Source organism: Lontra canadensis, unplaced genomic scaffold (assembly GCF_010015895.1).
Source record: "Lontra canadensis isolate GAN:19392208 unplaced genomic scaffold, GSC_riverotter_1.0 scaffold24, whole genome shotgun sequence".
Classification (NCBI taxonomy): Eukaryota; Metazoa; Chordata; class Mammalia; order Carnivora; family Mustelidae; genus Lontra; species Lontra canadensis.
In genome coordinates, this window is record NW_022631018.1 from 10565439 (window position 1) to 10583496 (window position 18058).

Consider the following 18058-nt stretch of genomic DNA (forward strand, 5'->3'; position numbering starts at 1 on the left):
CCCCCCCCCCCCCCCCCCCCCCCCCCCCCCCCCCCCCCCCCCCGTGACAAGGAATGGCCCCTGAGAAGCGCAGTGGTAGATGTGGGGGCAGATTTGGGGGCTCAAAGCCTGTGCTCCACGACTGGGGCAGCTCTCACCAGCTGTGTGACCTTGGAAAGGTTCTTCACTAAGTCTCAGTTTCCTTGCCTAGAAAATGGGGATTGTTCTCCCCTCCTTGGAGCGTTGATAGCATGATTGAATTGAGGACTCCATGTGTGTGTTTCCTCCTCTTTGCCCCTTTTTAGTTTTCTGGCTCCTCCCAAGAGCAGCTGTACAGTGGTTGTTAAGAGCTCGAATGACCTTGGACAAGTACCCTGGCCTTTCTGCCTTAATGTCTTCATCTGTTCCATGGGGCTGATGATACGCATTTTCCCAGCTCTGCACTCACAGGTTTGTAGGGAAGATTAAATCAGGTGATCAACGCACGCTTCTTGGCGCCTGGCATAAAGAGGAGCGCAGTAAATGTTGGTTCTTCTTTTACAATCTTTCAGGACCTGTCATGAGGTCTTGTTTTCACCAGAGCTCTTCTGTGGCCTCTCGGTGGTGGTTAGTTGTCCACTGTCGGCCGCCCCTCGGAGCCACTGTCTGGTGAGGCTTCAAACAATCCAAGACCCAGGGAAGGGCCCTTCCTTGCTTGCGGCTGAATACTGTGGAGGGTCACCCACACTCCCCAGCAAGCCCTGCTTGATGGCTACCTGGACTGGGGGGGCCGTTTGGAGCCAGTGTTCTGAGCCAGGGAGATACTCCCCAACCCCTGTATGGCATCCGGACGTCAGGCCCGAGGAAAGCAAGTTAGACTATGAGAAACCACCTGAGCACAGATGGAATCATTTCTCAGAAAAAGGCCTTAGCGACCTCAACCCCCTCTTGGGCCTCATCCTCTCGGCAGGGAGGTCTTTTTCTGATGGAAGGTGGTAACATCCTGGCTTGGGTGCCACGCGGCAGGATCACGGTGAGAGGGCGGCATTCGCTAAGAGACCAGGGCATGGTAGCAGTCTTGGAGGGTGTGTGCCTGGCACCCGCAGCCACGTTGTGCTCTAGCATTGGTTCTGCAAGCGTGGTCTTGGGTCAGCAGCACCAGCAGCACCTGGGAATGTATTAGAAACGCAGATTTTCAGTCCTGCCCCGGACATGCTTGGTCAGAAACCTGGGGATCGGCTTCCCAGCACTTGGTGTTTTAATTCTGATGCACTCTCAAGTTGGAGATGCACTGGTCCATGAGAAGCCATGGGGAGAGGAGAGGGAGAGGAGAGGACGTTTGGTTTTCTTCTGGAGGGACTGGCAAGGCTGCTGCCTGACATTCTTGTCTCCGTTTCTTTTGTCTGCTTGAGCTGGTTTCAGCAGATTTCGAAGCTGAAGAGTTCTGAGTAGTAAAGCGAGAGGGGCCTTCAAAGAAAATCTGTAAGAGAAGTGAAGCGTTGGGGTGTCCCCTGCTTCGGCCTGTCCCCCTTTGGGTATCCCTAGTTCCTGCTCAGAAAGCCTCCCCCAGCCTTCCTCTCTGGGCAGAGAGTCTGATCATGCCGAAGTGGTTTGTCACACCGTGTCCCTCAGAGTTCAGCCCAAGGGAAAAATGCGATGCGTGCACAAATACTTAGGTTCAAAAGTGTTCATCTCAACATCACTTATTTAGGACAAAATGGGAGTGGAGGGGAAACAGCCAGAATAAATTATGGCGCACCCATAGAATGGAATTCCGTAGAGCCAGTGGAAAGGACGTTTTCCTAAAACACTTGGTCTGGTGGATATCAATATAGTGTTAAGTGAGACAATATTGGTACAAAATAGTATGTACAGAATAAATCCACATACGTGCATAGACCGAAATCTAGAGGTAGACACACAAAATGGTAACAGTAGTTATCATCTCTGAGTAATGGAATCACACAGTGGTTTTAGTTTTTTCTTTATACTTTTATTAATTACCAATTTTTTTTACTTTCTTTTTTTTCTTTATGCTTTTTAGTACTTTCCAGTTTTCCACAATGCCCATGTATTACTTCTACAAATAGAAAAAAAAAATGCAGTTACATTGAGTAAACTTGGGTTTTACTCCTTTTACCCCTCCCCTCCCAAGTCCCCATTTCTTGTGCCTCCATGGCTCCCCTCTAGGACCCTCCACAGTGAGGAGAGTGACTGTTCTCCCCCCTCATTATGTTCTCTTGTAATCTTCACCTTCATCATGTTGTTTATCAAGAATCAGGTGGATCTGGTGGTTGTTTCAACTCTTTCCCATCCTCAGAACCCCTGACTTTGATGACAGCAGTGGCTAGCTGCATTGCCATTACTGGGACAGCCTCAGAGGTAACCATGCCAGGCCCAGACTGCAAACTGGCATGGCAACAAAGGGCAAGAAGCAGAGCCAGGGTGGGCCATGGATGCACGGGGTTGATGAACAGGGGTCCAGCTGTGCCACTGGGCCTGGCTGCACCTGGCCACAGGCCGCTCTGCCAAGGTGCCCCAAGGACAGAGCAAAGCTCTGGCATCTGATGGTCCTGGGAGGACGGTGGGCCCAGCTATGGGCAAATTCAGGCATCCGGAAAATCACACAGCAGCCCAGCACAGTGCCTGGCAAACAGGGGGTACTCAATAAATATTTGTTGGATGGAGTAATAAAGGCTCCGGTGATCAAGCCTCTCCCCGAGAGGATGCCATCAGGGCCAGGGGTCTGGGTGAAGACAAGCTTGCAGCCACGGGGACCAGGGAGAGAGGGCTCAGCTGTTACAGAGAAATGGTGCACAGCAGTGGGAGAAGCAGAGGCCTTTGAATCCAACCCAGGTTTAAGTCCCACCTCTTCCAGTAAGTAGCTGGGTCATCTGGGGCAGTGTACCCGACTTCGCTGGACCACATTTCCTCCTGAGCCTCTGGAGATACCTGTCCCCACTTTGCGGGGTTTTCTGCTGCTTCCGTGAGATAGTAAGGCTTGTGAAGGATTGTTACAGACTGCTGCAGCCTGAGAGCAGGGAGGGAGGGAGCTGTACTGTGGTCTGGGCCAGCACCCTGCCCAGGTGAGGTGGGCCACGCTGCTGCTCGCCTAGAAACCTGGGCAGTCGCTGGCGTCAGGCATGGTGCTGGTCGGCCACTGGGGCCACTGAGTCTGCACTGGCTGGCCCGAGGGCTGGCCAGGCCGGCCTGGAGGTGGATCCAACAGCTGGGGACAGAGAGGCGGAAGAGAGGAGAGGGCTGGCTTCAGCGGCTGAAAGGCTGGGAAACGGGTAGGATGAGGGCTTGGGGACCCAGCAAGATCTTCAGATGATATGGGTTTGCCTTTCTGTTTCTCAAGGGTGGGTTTGGAATCTCATTTACTCTGGTGACTTGTCTCCATGAGTTCTTACAGCCCTTTGGTGGGTGGGCTTCGAGGTCACTCAGACCTGTGCACCTCTCTTTTCGAAATGGCTCCCTAAAACCATAGCAACAACCAAAGCCCCTAAAGCCGGGTCATTTTCAGAGATGAGAGGTACTTACCCTACACACCCATTCCTTCTTCTCACATCCGCTGGCTCTTCTTCCTGGAGCTTTCTTGTTGCCAAGTGCTGCCCTCACATCTTTGGGTTTATCCTTACTTGGCAGAGGCATCATGTTCATTGCTACCTGGCTAACCCACCACCCCTGTCATTCCCACCCGCATCTTGGGCAAGATTTGCCGGCACACTTCCTACTCTCTCCCAGCGGCCTTCAGACGTGCTCCCCTGTGCCTTATGTCAGACTGTGCCAGACCGTGAGCTTACTTGGTATGAGGGTTGTATGGTGTTCATCTTTCTGCCCTTTGCAGATCCTAGCACACTGCCTGCCTCATCGCAGGGGCTCGGCATTGGCCGGGGGTCATAAAGAGGGAGGGGATGTAGCGGACACTGCAGACTGACCACCCAGAGCCGCTCATTACTTTCTCTCCTGCCTCCTCTGTGGCGGGCTTGGAAACAAAATACAGTTGATCCCTCAACAACATGGCTTTGAACTGCACGGGTCTAATTCAGCGTGGAATTTTTATGGCACACTACATCTATTTTCTCTTTTTCTTAATAACAGTTTCTTTTCTCTAGCTCACTTTATTGTAAGGATACAGCATGTAATACCTAAAACATACAAAATATGTCTTGATTGTTTAGGTTCAAGGTAAGCCTTCTGGTCAACAGTAGGCTATTAGTAGGTAAGTTTTTAGGGTGTCAGAAGTTATACATGGATTTTCCACTGCACAGGGAGTTGGTACCCCTGATCCCCACATTGTTCAAAGGTCAACTGTCCTCAGTTTTCCCAGCTGCTCTTACAGCCAGAGGTGGCCATGTGAAATGGTTCTGGCCAGTGAAGTGTAAGCGCAGATCTTCAAGGAAAGCTTTCTTTCCAGAGTAAGAGGCAGACCTTTCTAAGAGAAAGACTTTGATCCTTTTGCCATTCCTTGTCCTTCCTACCTGGAATGCAGACGTGACGGCTGGAAGTGCATTAGCCATCTTGCAGCCATGATACAATAAGCAACACTCAGAAGGGCCAAGTTAAAAAAAAAAAAAGTAACTTGGTTCTTGATGGCATCATTGACGACCATTGCTAAGTTGGCTAACCTCTTGGTTTGCTTGGGACTGAGGGATTTTCTGAGATGGAGGATTTTTGATACTAAAACGGGAACAGTCATGGGCAAACCTGAACCCTAGCCTACAGTTGGTCACCCCATCCTAGCCAGGGGTTCTTATTTCCAGAGACGACTTATTATATAATAATAAAAAAAATAATTGCAGAAAGTTGGTATTCTAAGATTCAATGAATAGACATGGATAGAGTTGGAGGTCATTGGTGGTAGCTGCCTTCTCAGAAGTTCTCCCAGTTAAGTCTCAATGATTCTTCATGGTAGGTTTTGCTATACCCATTTTATAGGTTAAAAAACTGAGTCACCAAGAAGGTTAACCCAACTGGAATTTAAGTCCTAGACGTTAATGTCATGTCCTTTTCCCCTAAAGCCATTCTGGCTCATTTCCTCTTAATTCAGTAGGTGAACATGTAGTGTTATTCTAGGAATGGACATCATGCTTTTCAAATGAATAAAGTCACTGTGAGATGCAGTCATTCCCTTTCTTTCTGGACAAGTCAAAAAACCCCCTGTGATCTGACTTCTTTCTCCATCACTACTGTCAATGAACAAGAGAGAATTGGTTTGCCCAGATTTAATTTTTTTTTAATTACAGCTGAATTATTCAAAAGATACGAAGGGGAGTGTAGCACAGAGTCTCCTTTCTACCCCTGTTGCCTTATAGATGAATACTAGGAAAACTTCATCAGTTTTGAATTAATGGTTTTGAATGTGGGTAATAATGATAGTATTTGTTTTCAGCTTTTGAGGTTACCAATTACTCTCAAGGACAGAGTCTCATTTTCTCCTCCCAGCTTGTTGGGGACATTTTCTTCAGACCCTCCTTCATAGTCACAAAGGCTCCCGCAGCCTACCCCCTCCATCAGCTGGGGCCTGGACTGCTCTCTGGGTCCCTCATACCTTTGGCAGGCAATGCGCCTGTGACCAAGACCTCACCGCAGCTGGTGTGCACCGCCCAGGGCCCCCTGAGTTTATCTGTAGGCTGTCCACAGGTTCCTTGTATCACTCACCAGGCTGAGAACAGGTCCTCCTGAAGGACCTGTGGGCGGGCCAGCTGGCCTCTTGTCCTCTGCAGCATATGTAACCCTCTTCCATCAGCACGCCCGGCTCTGACAAGTTATGTATTTATTCCCAGTTTACCCCTTATTAAAAATAATGTTTATGAAGCATCTGTAATTTATGTGGGAAAGTATTATGTTAATTGAGAAAGCATAATGTATCAGTATCTACGTATAGCTACGTCTCTGAAAATCATATAATTTAGACTCAGAACAAAGCCTATGTGTAGAAAAATAACTCACTCTTTCTTGCCTCTCAGCCTGACTGCACCTCTTCCTCCAGTTGCCCTCAACTGAACTAGGATCCACTCAGCTTCCTGAGCCAGATCAGTCTCAGCTCCTTTTCCTGTACAGGCATCACCAGCACCCCGGCCCCCTGCCAGGCCAGGCTGTCACTAGTCCTGTCCATGCTAGCTCCTGCCCGCTCACGAACCACTCTGCTGTTTTCTGTCCCCATAGCCGACCCACTAGCACAGCCTCCGCCAGCTCACACCCAAGCTTCTGGAACATTTCTTTCTTTCTTTCTTTCTTTCTTTCTTTCTTTCTTTCTTTCTTTCTTTCTTCCTTCCTTCCTTCCTTCCTTCCTTCCTTCCTTCCTTCCTTCCTTTCTTTCTTTTTTAATTAACATATGATGTATTACTTGTTTCAGGGGTACAGATCTGTGACTCATCAGTCTTAAACAACACCCAGTACTCCCCTCAACACCTACCCTCCCCAGTGTCCATCACCCAGCCACCCCCTCCCCTCTTCTCCCTCCCCTCCAGCAACCCTCAGTTAGTTTCCTAAGATTAAGAGTCTCTTATGGTTTGTCTCCCTCTCTTGTTTCGTCTTGTTTCCACTTTTTCCTTTCTTCCCCTGTGATCTTCTGTTTTGTTTCTTAAGTTCCACATGTCAGTGAGATCATATGATACTTGTCTTTCTCAGATTGACTTATTTTTCTTACCATAATACCCTCTAGTTCCATCCATGTCATTGCAAATGGCAAGATTTCACTTTTGATGGCTGAGTAATATTCCATTGCATATATAGACCACATCTTCTTTATCCATTCATCTGCTGATAGACATCTGGCTCTTTCCATGGTTTGGGTATTGTGGACATTGCTGCTAGGAACAGTCGGGTGCATGTGCCCCTTCAGATCAATACATTTGTATCTTCGGGGTAAATACCCAGTAATGCCATTTTGGGGTTGTAGAGTAGCTGTATTTTCAACTTTTTGAGGAACCACCATACTGTTTCTAGAGTGGCTGCACCAGCCTGCATTCCCAGCTTCTGTAATGTCCTCAGAACTAGAAAAAAATGTAATGTCTTCTGGGTCTTAAGTCTTGCTCTGCTCGGGTGCATTCTCTCCATTTCAGTCAGGAGCTTCTGTCTTTAAAAGGAGAAAAAAATAGGGACACCTGGGTGGCTCAGTCGGTTGGGCCTCTGCCTTCGGCTCAGGTTGTGATCCCGGGGCCCTGGGATCGAGTCCCGCATCGGGCTGTCTGCTTGGCAGGGAGCCTGCTTCTCTCTCTGCCTCTGCCTGCTTGTGCGCACGCACTCACTCGCTCTGTCTTCCTCTGACAAATAAATAAATAAATTATCTTTAAAAGAAGAAAAAAATAATCTATAACACACCCTGCTTTGAGGTCTACTCGTGCCCTGTTGTCCTCAGGAAAGCACTGGATTCCCTGGCTCCTGCTCGCATCTCCAGCGCCTCTCTTGCCTTTCCAGACTCTGCCCGTCGCCTGCCGGCTGATGCTAAGCCCTCAGCTCCAGCCCCAGTCCCACTCCCCCGGACTTTGCTCAGCTGCCCTGCACATTTTGACTCTCCCTTGGTTTAAGCCTCGTGGATTTGAAGGAAAACTAAAATGTCAATCAAGCTTTAGCTGAATAGTGAGGATGGGTTTTCATCGTGATGTGTGTGTAACTCGGTCAGTCCATCAACCACTCATTCATCAAAGAAACAGTAATTCAGATTTATTAGGCATCGTACATGCAGTGGCCCAGGACCACACTGCTTCTAGGTGTCAGCCCACACGATCCTATAGCAGGATTCTTCTTGCAGGGTTATTCATGCCATCTGCATTGCTGTCTTTCATCTGTATTTATTCAACAAATGGCCATACAAAAATCAACAGCAGGGAATCCCTGTTCTCAAGGCTCCCAGACTTACGAACACGTCTTCATGCCACACGGTCAGTGCCGTGCAAAGGAAGGGCACAGGAGGTCTCCTAACAGAAGGGAGGTTGACCCGACCCGTGTTGACAGGTAGATGGGGCGTGAGAGAGAGGGAGACCAGGAAGCAAGAGAGAGAGGTTCTTTCCAGAAAAGGGAACAGAGGCTCAGAGATTAAAACCTGTCTCTGCCAGGACTCGGGGAATGTGTACACTGTGGCCAGAGAGCTCGGAGCCACGCGTCTCCCCACACTCCACCAGCTGGTGGCACTTCATCCTCCACCAGAATGGAAAACCGCCCCCTCCAAGTCCTACCCATTCTCGAGACGCACTCGAGACCTCCTTCCTTCAGGAAGCCTTTCCGGGCTACGTGACAAGCAGATGGGCGCTTCACTCCATCCCGTTTTGTACATTGCCATTCAACATTTATAAGAAATCTCACCTTCCCACCAAAGTGTAAACTCCTCGAAGATAGGGACTATGACACACACGTACTCTCAAATGTGTGGGATCCTTCGAGAAAGCTCGTGCCGCTCTGTGAGTGCTTGTTGAAGCTACACTAGCCCAGCCTGGGATCTCTACAGGCAGAGTCCCAGGCAGCGCCCAGTCATCTAACCCCAGGCAGTGACCGCTGGGTCTCTTCATACGTGACTTTGTCCTCACTCAACATCTGCTTAGATGTAGTGTCATGGGTCTGTGATAAGGGTAGACTCGATGCCATTAACCTGATTTCAGGATTCCTAGAGAAGAGAAAAGTAATCATGTTAAAAGGAATTTAAAGCGATCCCCGTTAGAAGTGCCTGACTCGAGTCAACCTTGGAATTTACTGTTAGCAAACTTCTCACCCATGGAAAGTAGAAAATGTTGCCATCTGAGAAAAGCCCTGAACTTGTAGACAGAAGAAGCAGGTCTTCGGTCTGTCTCTACCGTGTATGAGCCGTGTGACTTCGGACAAGTCATCTATGCCCTTTTAAACCTCAGTGTCCCCAGTCTTTAAAATGGGAATTATAATGCCTCACAGGGTTAGAACTACTCTCACAGGGCTATGGTAAGAATTAGATGTGGTAATGATGTGAACGGGATTGGTAATATGTGAACTGTCATTTGAAAATCAGAGAGTATATTCATTTTTAGCATAAATGAAAGTTCTCTTCCCTCTGTTTTATTCCCAGCATTATGAATCCAGACACAAGTTCTCCACGGGGAAGTACATGCACTGTGCTTCCTTTAAGGGGAGAGAGTGTCCATCATCTCACACCCAGGAGATCTACCGTAACCACGTCCGCAACTTAGATGTTGGAAGAGTCACATCTGTAGTCCTCAAGGGCAGCACGGTGCCTGTGAGGTAAGGTGCCCTGCTTTGCTCGGTATCCTAGTAGAAAGGTACCTGCTCAGAAAACTGCCAGGCTCCTCTTTTCCCAGGGAGAATTCTGTAGTCCAGGGGATCCCCTTCTGAAAGAGGGTCTGCTTAGATTTGTCAGGGGAAGTCATTAAGCAATGCAGACAACAAAAATGAGCCCAAACCAAAGAGAAGACGACACTGGAAGGAGAGGCAATTCTGTCTACCCAGCAGGCACCAATCTCACCTGCACTCAGAAGCCCGGAGTCAGAGCTTGTCTCTGATACAGACTGGCTGTGTCGCTTTGGGGAGCTCACCCAACCTCTCTGATTCTCCAAAATTGTGCTTTGTAAAATAAGCATAATGATGCCAATCTTCTGGTATTAAGGATTACATTTGTATGAGTTTCACAAAATGGAAAATGCCTTGTGATTATGGAGCGGATTGTAAATGTATCTGCCAAAAGTAAGCATTGAAAACAAGCCAAGAACTGTGTGTGTGTGTGTGGGGGGGGGTGTCCATAAGCTTGCCCACCAGGGGGCCTTAAGTGGGATTCTAGGAACCACCCGAAGATCTGAAAAGGCGTCTCCTGCAGATGAAGGGTGTGCCCTGAAAGCCAGTTGGTTTCGATGGCTGACTACAGGCCACCCTCCAGTGGGTGGCTGCTGTTTCAGGGCTACTGTGCGGCCCCCCACAACTCCCCGGCCCAGGGACACGGTGGGGGACCTGGCCGCACTGCTCGCATGCCTTCCTGCACTCCAGGCTGGGTGGTTCCCAAGGCGCTTCCTTTTGCCCCATCTTTTTAATTTTCCCAGCAAACCTGTTAGGTGAGCTGAGCAGATATAAACCCTGTCTTCACCCACATACACCTTGGGATGACTGGCCTGAGGCCACAGAGCTCAAAATGACAGTGCCTGGAACCCCAGCTTGGAGGGTTAGCTGGGATTTGAGCGCAGGTTTTTAAAAACCTTTGCCTATAGACCGGGCCATGAGCCCATGAGCCATGAGCCCGAGCTTAACCAAAGCCCTATGGGCCCCAGTCCGTGAGGTGAATGGCCCCCCACAGACACAGCGTTCCCGGGCAGGCCTGGCTAGACCCCAACATCTCTTTCTACCCATGGCTTTTTATTTCCTTGCATGTGTCTCCAAGGGGACCAGCAGGGACGTGCCCTCCCCACCGTGGTCCTCGCTCCCTGTGTGTAATCGGGGCGCCCGTGCTGGCCCCGCACGGTGATGAATGAGCTCCTCCCGGCAAGCGGGCAGTGACGAAAGCCCCGCCAGCGCCGCCGGCCGCTCCCGGGCAGCGCCGCGCCCTCAGATGCGATTAGCCCCGTGTGTCACGCCCCGCGTGTCACCGCGCTTGGCAGCAGTTCCCGGAGGCAGGGAGGCCTTTGTTCGCGCCATCGTCCTGTCAAGTGGCCGTAACTTCGTTTGGCTGCCAGCTGCCTTGGCCTTTTGCATCATCCTAGCCGGCTCTCTCCTCCCTCGGGTCATGGTCAGTCTGTCATCCCGGATTTTTCAGGGAATATCCAGGGTGTGCGTGCAAAGCTCCCACGTCTTCCCCCGGAGCAGCTTTGAATTCACGTTGTGGACCATGAACACGTCCTGCGTGGTCCGGGAGGCGGGCTTCCTGGGACCCCCCAGCCTCACCCCGGCGGGGGCAGAGGAGGAGGAATCGCGTGTGGTAGACAGGCTCTCCCGGCTGCGGAGCGGGGCCGCATTCAGACATTCGGTGCTTCCACACAGTTTAACTGAGCACCTAGTGCGTGCTGGGCCCTGTTCCAGGCAATATTGCAATAAAGTAGTGAGCGATAAAGACGAACAGCCCCTGCTCTATGGAGCCACATACGGAGGTGGGGAAGGGAGCAAGAAGAAATGAAAAATAGGTTAAAAGATGCAATGGAGAAGAATAGAACAGTGAAGGAAAATCTGACAGCAGGGGATGCTGATCGGAGCGTCCTCCACGTGCCCAGCACAGAGTAGACCCCCGACTCCGATCTGGCCAGGTCCTCAGAGCTGGGTCTGATTCCCAGGTGCCCAGCTGCGGGCGCCAGAGCTGCTAGGATGGAAGGACCCCTCCGGTTACCCACCAACCCTGCCAGCAGGGGTATACCCCGCCCGCTGGACTCCACCCTGTGCAGCCCCACCCAAGCCTGCCCAAGCCTCCTCTTCTCCTCTATTTTTCCCTCCTCCCACCCACACATACTGACTTGGCAGCCGTCCAGCCCTTGTCCAGTCCAGGCTGGGGGAGACAGACTAGCCAACTGACTGTAGCACAGCCGAGATCAGTGACCCGGGGCCTGTGCGTGAGCTGTGGAAACCCCGAGGGGGGCAGGGTCTTTGCAGGGGGCTGTCCTGTGCACCGGAGGATGGTGAATGGCCTTCCGGGCCTCTACCCACCGGATGCCCCCAGCACCCCGCCCTGAATGATGACAAAACCATCTGCACACAATGCCAGGTGTCCCCTTTTGCAAAGTGCCCTTCAGTTGAGAACCACTGGTTGAACTCAACATCATTCAACTTTTTTGACCAAGAAGCACCTTTAGCTGGGGGGCGGGGGAGGGGCTGTGTGTCTCTCAATACGGCATGTACCCTGTGCCGTCCTAGACACTCAGGGTAGCACTGCTTCTGGATGAAGCCAGTTCCCTGCCACAGGGTCCAGGGCCTTGGGCTCTGGGCCTGGTGTTCGAGCTGTGGCTCCTACCACATCTGTTTCTACCTTTTGCCTCACAAAGACTGACAGTTTGTCGTTGCCTGTACACACTCTGCATTACGTGTCCTGGGCCTTCACTCGGCTGCTCCCGCCGCCCGCAGTGCCCTTCCCACCCTGCCTCCCCTAGTCCACAGGTTCATTCTTCAGGGTTCCCCTTGGGCTTCATCTCCTGAGGGAAACCGCCCCTGAAGCCCAGACAGGGCAGAGAGGCCCACTTTGCTCCTCAGTTCCCAGAGCACCTGGCCTTGGTCTTTCCTACCTCCGAGGCCTAAGACAGGCCCCAGAGTACCTCCGTCCTGCAGTGTGGGTGGCTGGGGTCCCCTCGTATAGGGAGTGAGGCAGTCCATCTCTCCCACTGGACCTGCAAAGCAGAGACTCTCGTCTTTTCCTCTCTAGAAGCTGACAAATTGTCCGGCACAGAGCACGTTCTCAGTCAAGGTCACCACGAATGGACAAGTAAATAGAAAACAAAGATAGGTGTGACAAAGGGAGTGAGGACAAGAGAACACAGGCTTGAGGAGGGAAAGACCCAGGAGGAATATTCTTTTTACAACTCAGGAAGGGATGGCGAAGCTGCCTGCCTTGTTTCTTTCTCCTTTGGGCTAAATACGTCCATTGCTTTAACCTTTAATCTCACATGCGTCTCCTTTTCCCGCCCTCTGATTGAATATCATTGTCATTCACGTCCTTCCGTGCCTTCTCCTTTTCCAGAGGCTGCTTTTGTGCTTTGTGTGGAGCAGCAGGAGCGCACAGCCTGTCTCCCTCCAGCCAGAGCATCCCTTCCACTTAATTAGCCTGAGATTCCACAATTCCCTGAGCCTCACCCTCCCCCTGGCCTGGTGGCTGTGAGAGGAGCAAATTATTTTCACAGAGAAGAGAGTGGAGAGAATTGAATTGGTGATTATGCTAATTATTTCCTTTTCTGTGTCAGGGACTGCTCCCCAGGGAGCCCACGTCTAGGACCAGGAGGGTGGGCAGGGAAGGGGCGAGGAATGTGGAGGACGAAGCCCTGGGCTCTGAGCTGGGGTGTGGAGAGTCTGCACTGGGGAGACACTGGAGGGATGTGGCTTCTCCACAGAGTTAGGCTTTTAGCTGGGAAGGGGGCCTGCACACGTTCTGGGCTCTTTCATCCACAGCATGACCTGTGAGGGAGACACATCTCCGTTTTATAGGTGTTGAGGTGTGAGGGAACAGTTCACAGGTGGAGGGACAGTCCCGAGGTCACCTGCCTAAGGGGAAAACACAGCAGAGAGGGGGTCATCGTTCCAACCTAGACCGTGTCACTGCCAGTCCGGATGGTTTCCCTTGTCTCACAGTCCCTCCTCATGGTGGACACTTGGGAGCAGTGATGGCCGGGGAGGCAGTGCTGGGGCCAGAGGCCCTTTAGCAGCCCTGGTGCTGTACGGCCCGGGCCCAGGATGCAGCTGGCCAGCCTGTTGCTCTCTGGTTGGCAGCTGCCCTCAAACCACTTGAGCTAGTGCTGTCAGGTTCTGTCACACGTTCCTTCCGTCCAGCCTGCCTGTGCCGCCCCGCCTCCGCTCTCCACACAGCAGCTGTCTCGGGCGCCATCCGGACCCCTCACCCTTCCAACAACCCAGCAAAGTCCTGCCACGCTGGTTCTGTTTGTCACTGGGGCTGGCTGGTGTTTGCCAGTCAGCAAATGTCTGTTGAGGGCCGGGCACAGTTCTGGGTGATGGAGGTGCAGAGCAGGACGAGGCCGAGCTCCTGCTCTCAGGGACACCGCCCCCACCTCGGGGAGCAGGGGTGGGACAAGTGTAGTCGGGGGAGAGACAGAGGACCCTGTGTGCCCCAGGACCTGCCTTGCTGTTTAATGAAGTCTGGCCCCGCTGCAGACTCTCCAGAGGCAGCTCTGAGATGGAGAGTCCAGTGGAGGCTGCTGCCAGGGCTGATGCCACCTCTGTCCCCAACCCATGCGTGAAGCAGCAGGAGATGCCCCTCATGGATCCCCTCCCTCCGCCAGTACACGGAAACTCCGGGATACTTAGTGAGAGACCCAGGAGCCTCCTGAAGGGACGCAGGGTCTGTCAGCTCTGCCCATGGTGGTGGTGACAGTCCTTTAGCCTGGATGTGGTTCCCAAAACTGAGTGCTGTGGCCCAACTTCAGGCCACCCTGATGGGAGGCAGTAGGTGGAGAGCTGAGCAACACAGGTGGACACCTAGGTGCCGGCTAGGGCCAGTGACCTGACCACTCTGTGCCTCATTTTCCCCTGTATGGTAGGAGCGGCGTTAGGCCTGCTTCAGGGGAGTGAGAGTGGATTAAGGGAGACATACCGCTGACAGCATGGAGGGCACATGGCAAGGGCTCAGTAAATGACAGCTCGGTTGGCTCATAGCACCTTAAAGCGGAGGGCCTCCTTCTGCCTTCCCATTCACACCTCCTCGGCCACTGGCTTGAGTCCAGAGAGTGAACCGCCCGGGAAGGATGCAGTGACAAAAACACTCGACCACATCCGGAACGTCCCTGGTGCGGCTGGTCCTTGACCGGGGGCTCCCCCTGGGAGCTGCTCTGTGGGAGAATGAACCCAAATCCTGGCTCTGCCGTGCCCCTAGCGGAGGCCTTGGGGAAGTCACCCAAACTCACCCAGCCTCAGTTTCCCCCCTGTCAACTGTGGATAGTACCACCTCCCTCAAATACTAGTCGAGATCATTAAGTAATATAAGGTAGGAGTGGCTACCTTTCTTTACTTGCAATAAAGCATGAGGGGACAGAGAGCCAAAGGAGGCCAACAGGAAGCCGAGGGAGGTGGTCCTGAGCCAGAGGGAGGCAGGTGACCTTAGATGGGAGTCTGTGATACCAGCAGCTACACTTAGAGCACTCGCTATGATCTGGCACCATGTGGAAGGTTCTCTTCCTGACATACCTTGCTGAATCTTGCAAAATCCTCATGAACTAGGGATTATCCCCATTTCACAGATGAGGAAAGCAGAGGCTGGAGCGATCAGGGAACCTGCCAAAGGTGGTCTGGATTAGAAGTGGCAGAGCCAGGATCCAAACTGGAGCCGTCTACCATCACAGCCCCTCCACGGTGCTGCCTGCTGGGGGTGAGGTGCGGGGTCTTGCTGGGCCTGAGGAGCGAGTCTCTACATCCCTCACTGTAACGTGGGCGTCGTCATTCCAGCCCCGCAGGACACGTGTGACCTAGACTGGGTGGTCCTTGCCCCTCTCCAGCCTTCGTCGGGAAACACTTTATAAGCAGATTACTTATCCGCCCTGCTGCCTGGAGCCAAATCTGTTGCCATGCCAAATTGTTGGAATGGTTCAGTGACAAGTGTGTTATTAAGAAGAAATTTATGATGCCTTATTCAGAGTGAGTCACCGAATCCCTGTAGTGAGAGGCGTGGGGAAGGGGCCCTCCTCTGAGACAAGCTAACTTGGGGACCTGGGCCCCAGCAGCCCTGGGCCTGGCTACCTCCCCAGACCCCCACTAAAGCTTCAGCACAGACTGGTGATGAGGGTGGGTGGGGTATGGGGTGGGGAGACAGCCTTCCACCTTAGGGAAAGATGGTGCCCTGTGCCCTGTGGTTGGTTTGCATGGACCTCACAGTGGCATGAGGGCCTCCAAGACTGTGCTCGTTGGGACGAGAAGCCACGGCCTCCAGGAACAGGGGCTCCTGTGAAGGAAAGTCGGAGGGAAGTCTCAGGGGCCAAGAGTGAGGAGCCAGCCTGGGGAGGGGAGGTTTCTGGGGCCATGGAGATGGGGGTCGGGGCAGTGGGGGGACTGACACTCGACCTGGGTGAGTGGTGGGAAAATGATCACCGAGCCTCTGGCAGATCCACTAAAGGAATTGGGGGAAATTGCTTTAAAAAGAAACTAGGAAACAGGAAAGAGGTGTGGGGGTGACTTATTCTCATATTATCTAAGCAATAGAATTTAGGTGACTATTTTGAAATCTGGAGTTAAGAGCAGGAAAAACAAGCTGCCGCTGAGTTGTAAGTGGTCGTCTCTGGGGAGCAGAGAAGGTCGGGCTGGCTCCTGCTGTGTCTTTCAGCCCTGTTGGATTTTCCACGATGGACGTTGGTCACATGAATAAGACCAACATTAGTTTTTATATGGAAATCAAGAACGTGGGCTCGAGAGTTTGATCACCGTGTTTAAATCTCTCTGGACCCTTGCTGGTGGCAGGACCCGGGTCAAGCCTCAGCCTCAGTTTCCCTATCTCCCTTGCAGAACGGAGGTGAGGACCCGACATAATTTCTGTATGAGGCCCAGCACAGAGTACGTGCTCAGTCAATGATAGCCATTGTGGATTTTAAGACTCCTGAGAAATTCCATGGTAGAGAGTGAAAGCAGAATCCACTCCCCGCGGTTTGGGAGGAGTCGAGAAAGCCTGGAGAAATGTCACCCTCGTGTCTTCCAGGAAGCTGTCCAGCTGCTGCTAAGCCTGCAGACCTCCAGCAGGCCCCCACCCCATCCGCTCAGTGTCTCAGTTACTAGCGGTGGCACGGTCGGCTTCCAGAGCGGGTTAGAAGGAGCTTTGGGGGTGCCAGGAGCAGCTTTTTCACATAAAGGCCTGATTCATTCCCAGGGGACTTCTGGTGGGCGGGTTTCCTTCTGACACAATCGTCCCACACAGAAAGTTGCCACCGCGGAAGATGGGGCATTCCACGCGGAGCTGGGAGAAGGCGGGAGCATGCTGGCCTCAAGCAGAGGGGTCCTGCCCCCCCATCTGCCTGGGTCCTGGGCTAGAGCTGCCCACAGGGTCCTGGTGTCCCATCCACCCACAGGGGCCTCAGAGGAGGGCCTGAGGCTGAGGACGCTGACCCCTGGCCTCACTATACACACGTATTCATTTAAACAAATATATTGAATGAGGAAAAGGCTGGAGAGAGAGACCCTAAAATGTTAACCACACTTCCAAGTGGTGGGATTTAAAATGCTTTTCACTTCTTCTTGCTTCTCTGTATATTTCAGTTTTTGTACAGTAATCATACATTCTCTTTGTTCTCAATTAATAACAATCAGAAAGAGGAAGGTGACGAGTCCGTGAAAGGGGAGTGGGTGCGGTAGGTGACCTTCAGCTTGAGAGGTTCAGTAACAGCTGGGAACATGTGAGTCCTCTGGCTGCCAGGATTTCTAGAATTCTGAGAGCCGTCTTGGGGCGGGGCGTGGGCTTGTGCTTCCCCACCACCTAGCACCTGCTAGGTGCTGCTCTCTCACTCGGTCCTTACCATGACCTTGTGACGTAGGCTCAGTCGTCATCCGCACCAGACAGATGGGGGACTGGGAGCAGGAGAGGCAAGCACTTGCCCGAGGGGCCAGCTGGCTCTTGCGCCCCAGCATCCAGCTGTGGGTGCTGGGCCGGCAACCTCCACAGTGCAGCAGCCGAAGGAACATGAGCCAGAGAGCACGATGGAAATGCTTATGAGCCAGAGAGTCCCATTCTCTTCCTGAAGAAAAGCTCCTCTTTATTTCCCCGAGGTCTTCCCAGTGGGAGAGCAATTTCAGAGCCATGAACTTAGAAATCCACCACTTTCAGGGGTGTCTGGGTCGCTCAGACAGTTAAGCATCTGACCCTTGATATCAGGTCATGATCTCAGGATCGAGAGGTTGAGCCCCCTGTCGGGCTCTGCGCTCAGTGTGGAGCCTGCTTAAGAGTCTCTCTCCCTCTCTCTGGGCTCCTTCCCTGCTGACGTGTCTCTCTGTCACACTTAAAAAAGAGGGAAGGAAGGAAGGAAGGAGAAAGAAAAAGGGGGGGAAGAAGGAAGGAAAGAGGGAGGGAGAGAGGAAGGAAGGAAGGAGAAGAAAAAAGAAAAAGGAAAAGAAATCCACCATTTTCCGCTTGAAACTGAGGTTCCACTTGTATCTACCAAGCATCTCCTCCGCCAGACAAACAACGTTTCAAATGCACTCAACAGTCATCTGTTGATTTCCCTTCTCACTGTGTCTGTCAGTGTTTCCCTCCGCATTATACCGAGTTCCTGGAGACCAGGCACCTCATACACTTGGCTGGTGGACTTGGTACCATCAGCATCTCGCCCTGTGTCCCCAGACTGTGTCCCCAGACTGTTGTGTACCGATGATGTGGCCCTGTTTGGTCAGTGAGGACACGGAGACTCAGAGAAGTTAAGGAAAGCACTCAAGATCCCACAGCGGATAAATATTGGAGCTAGGTTTTGAAATCAGATTCTGACCCTGGGAACTGTGACTCACACTCACC

At 52.2% G+C, this 18058-nt stretch overlaps 1 long non-coding RNA gene across 1 annotated transcript in view; it reads left to right on the top strand.

The window, feature by feature from the left end:
* LOC116870748 overlaps positions 1-9100 on the top strand; it is a 45059-nt gene extending 35959 nt beyond the window's left edge. Inside the window, exon 3 of the long non-coding RNA XR_004383287.1 lies at positions 8999-9100. This is a non-coding gene — a long non-coding RNA (uncharacterized LOC116870748). The remainder of the gene's footprint in view (positions 1-8998) is intronic.
* The last annotated feature ends 8958 nt before the right edge of the window (positions 9101-18058 follow it).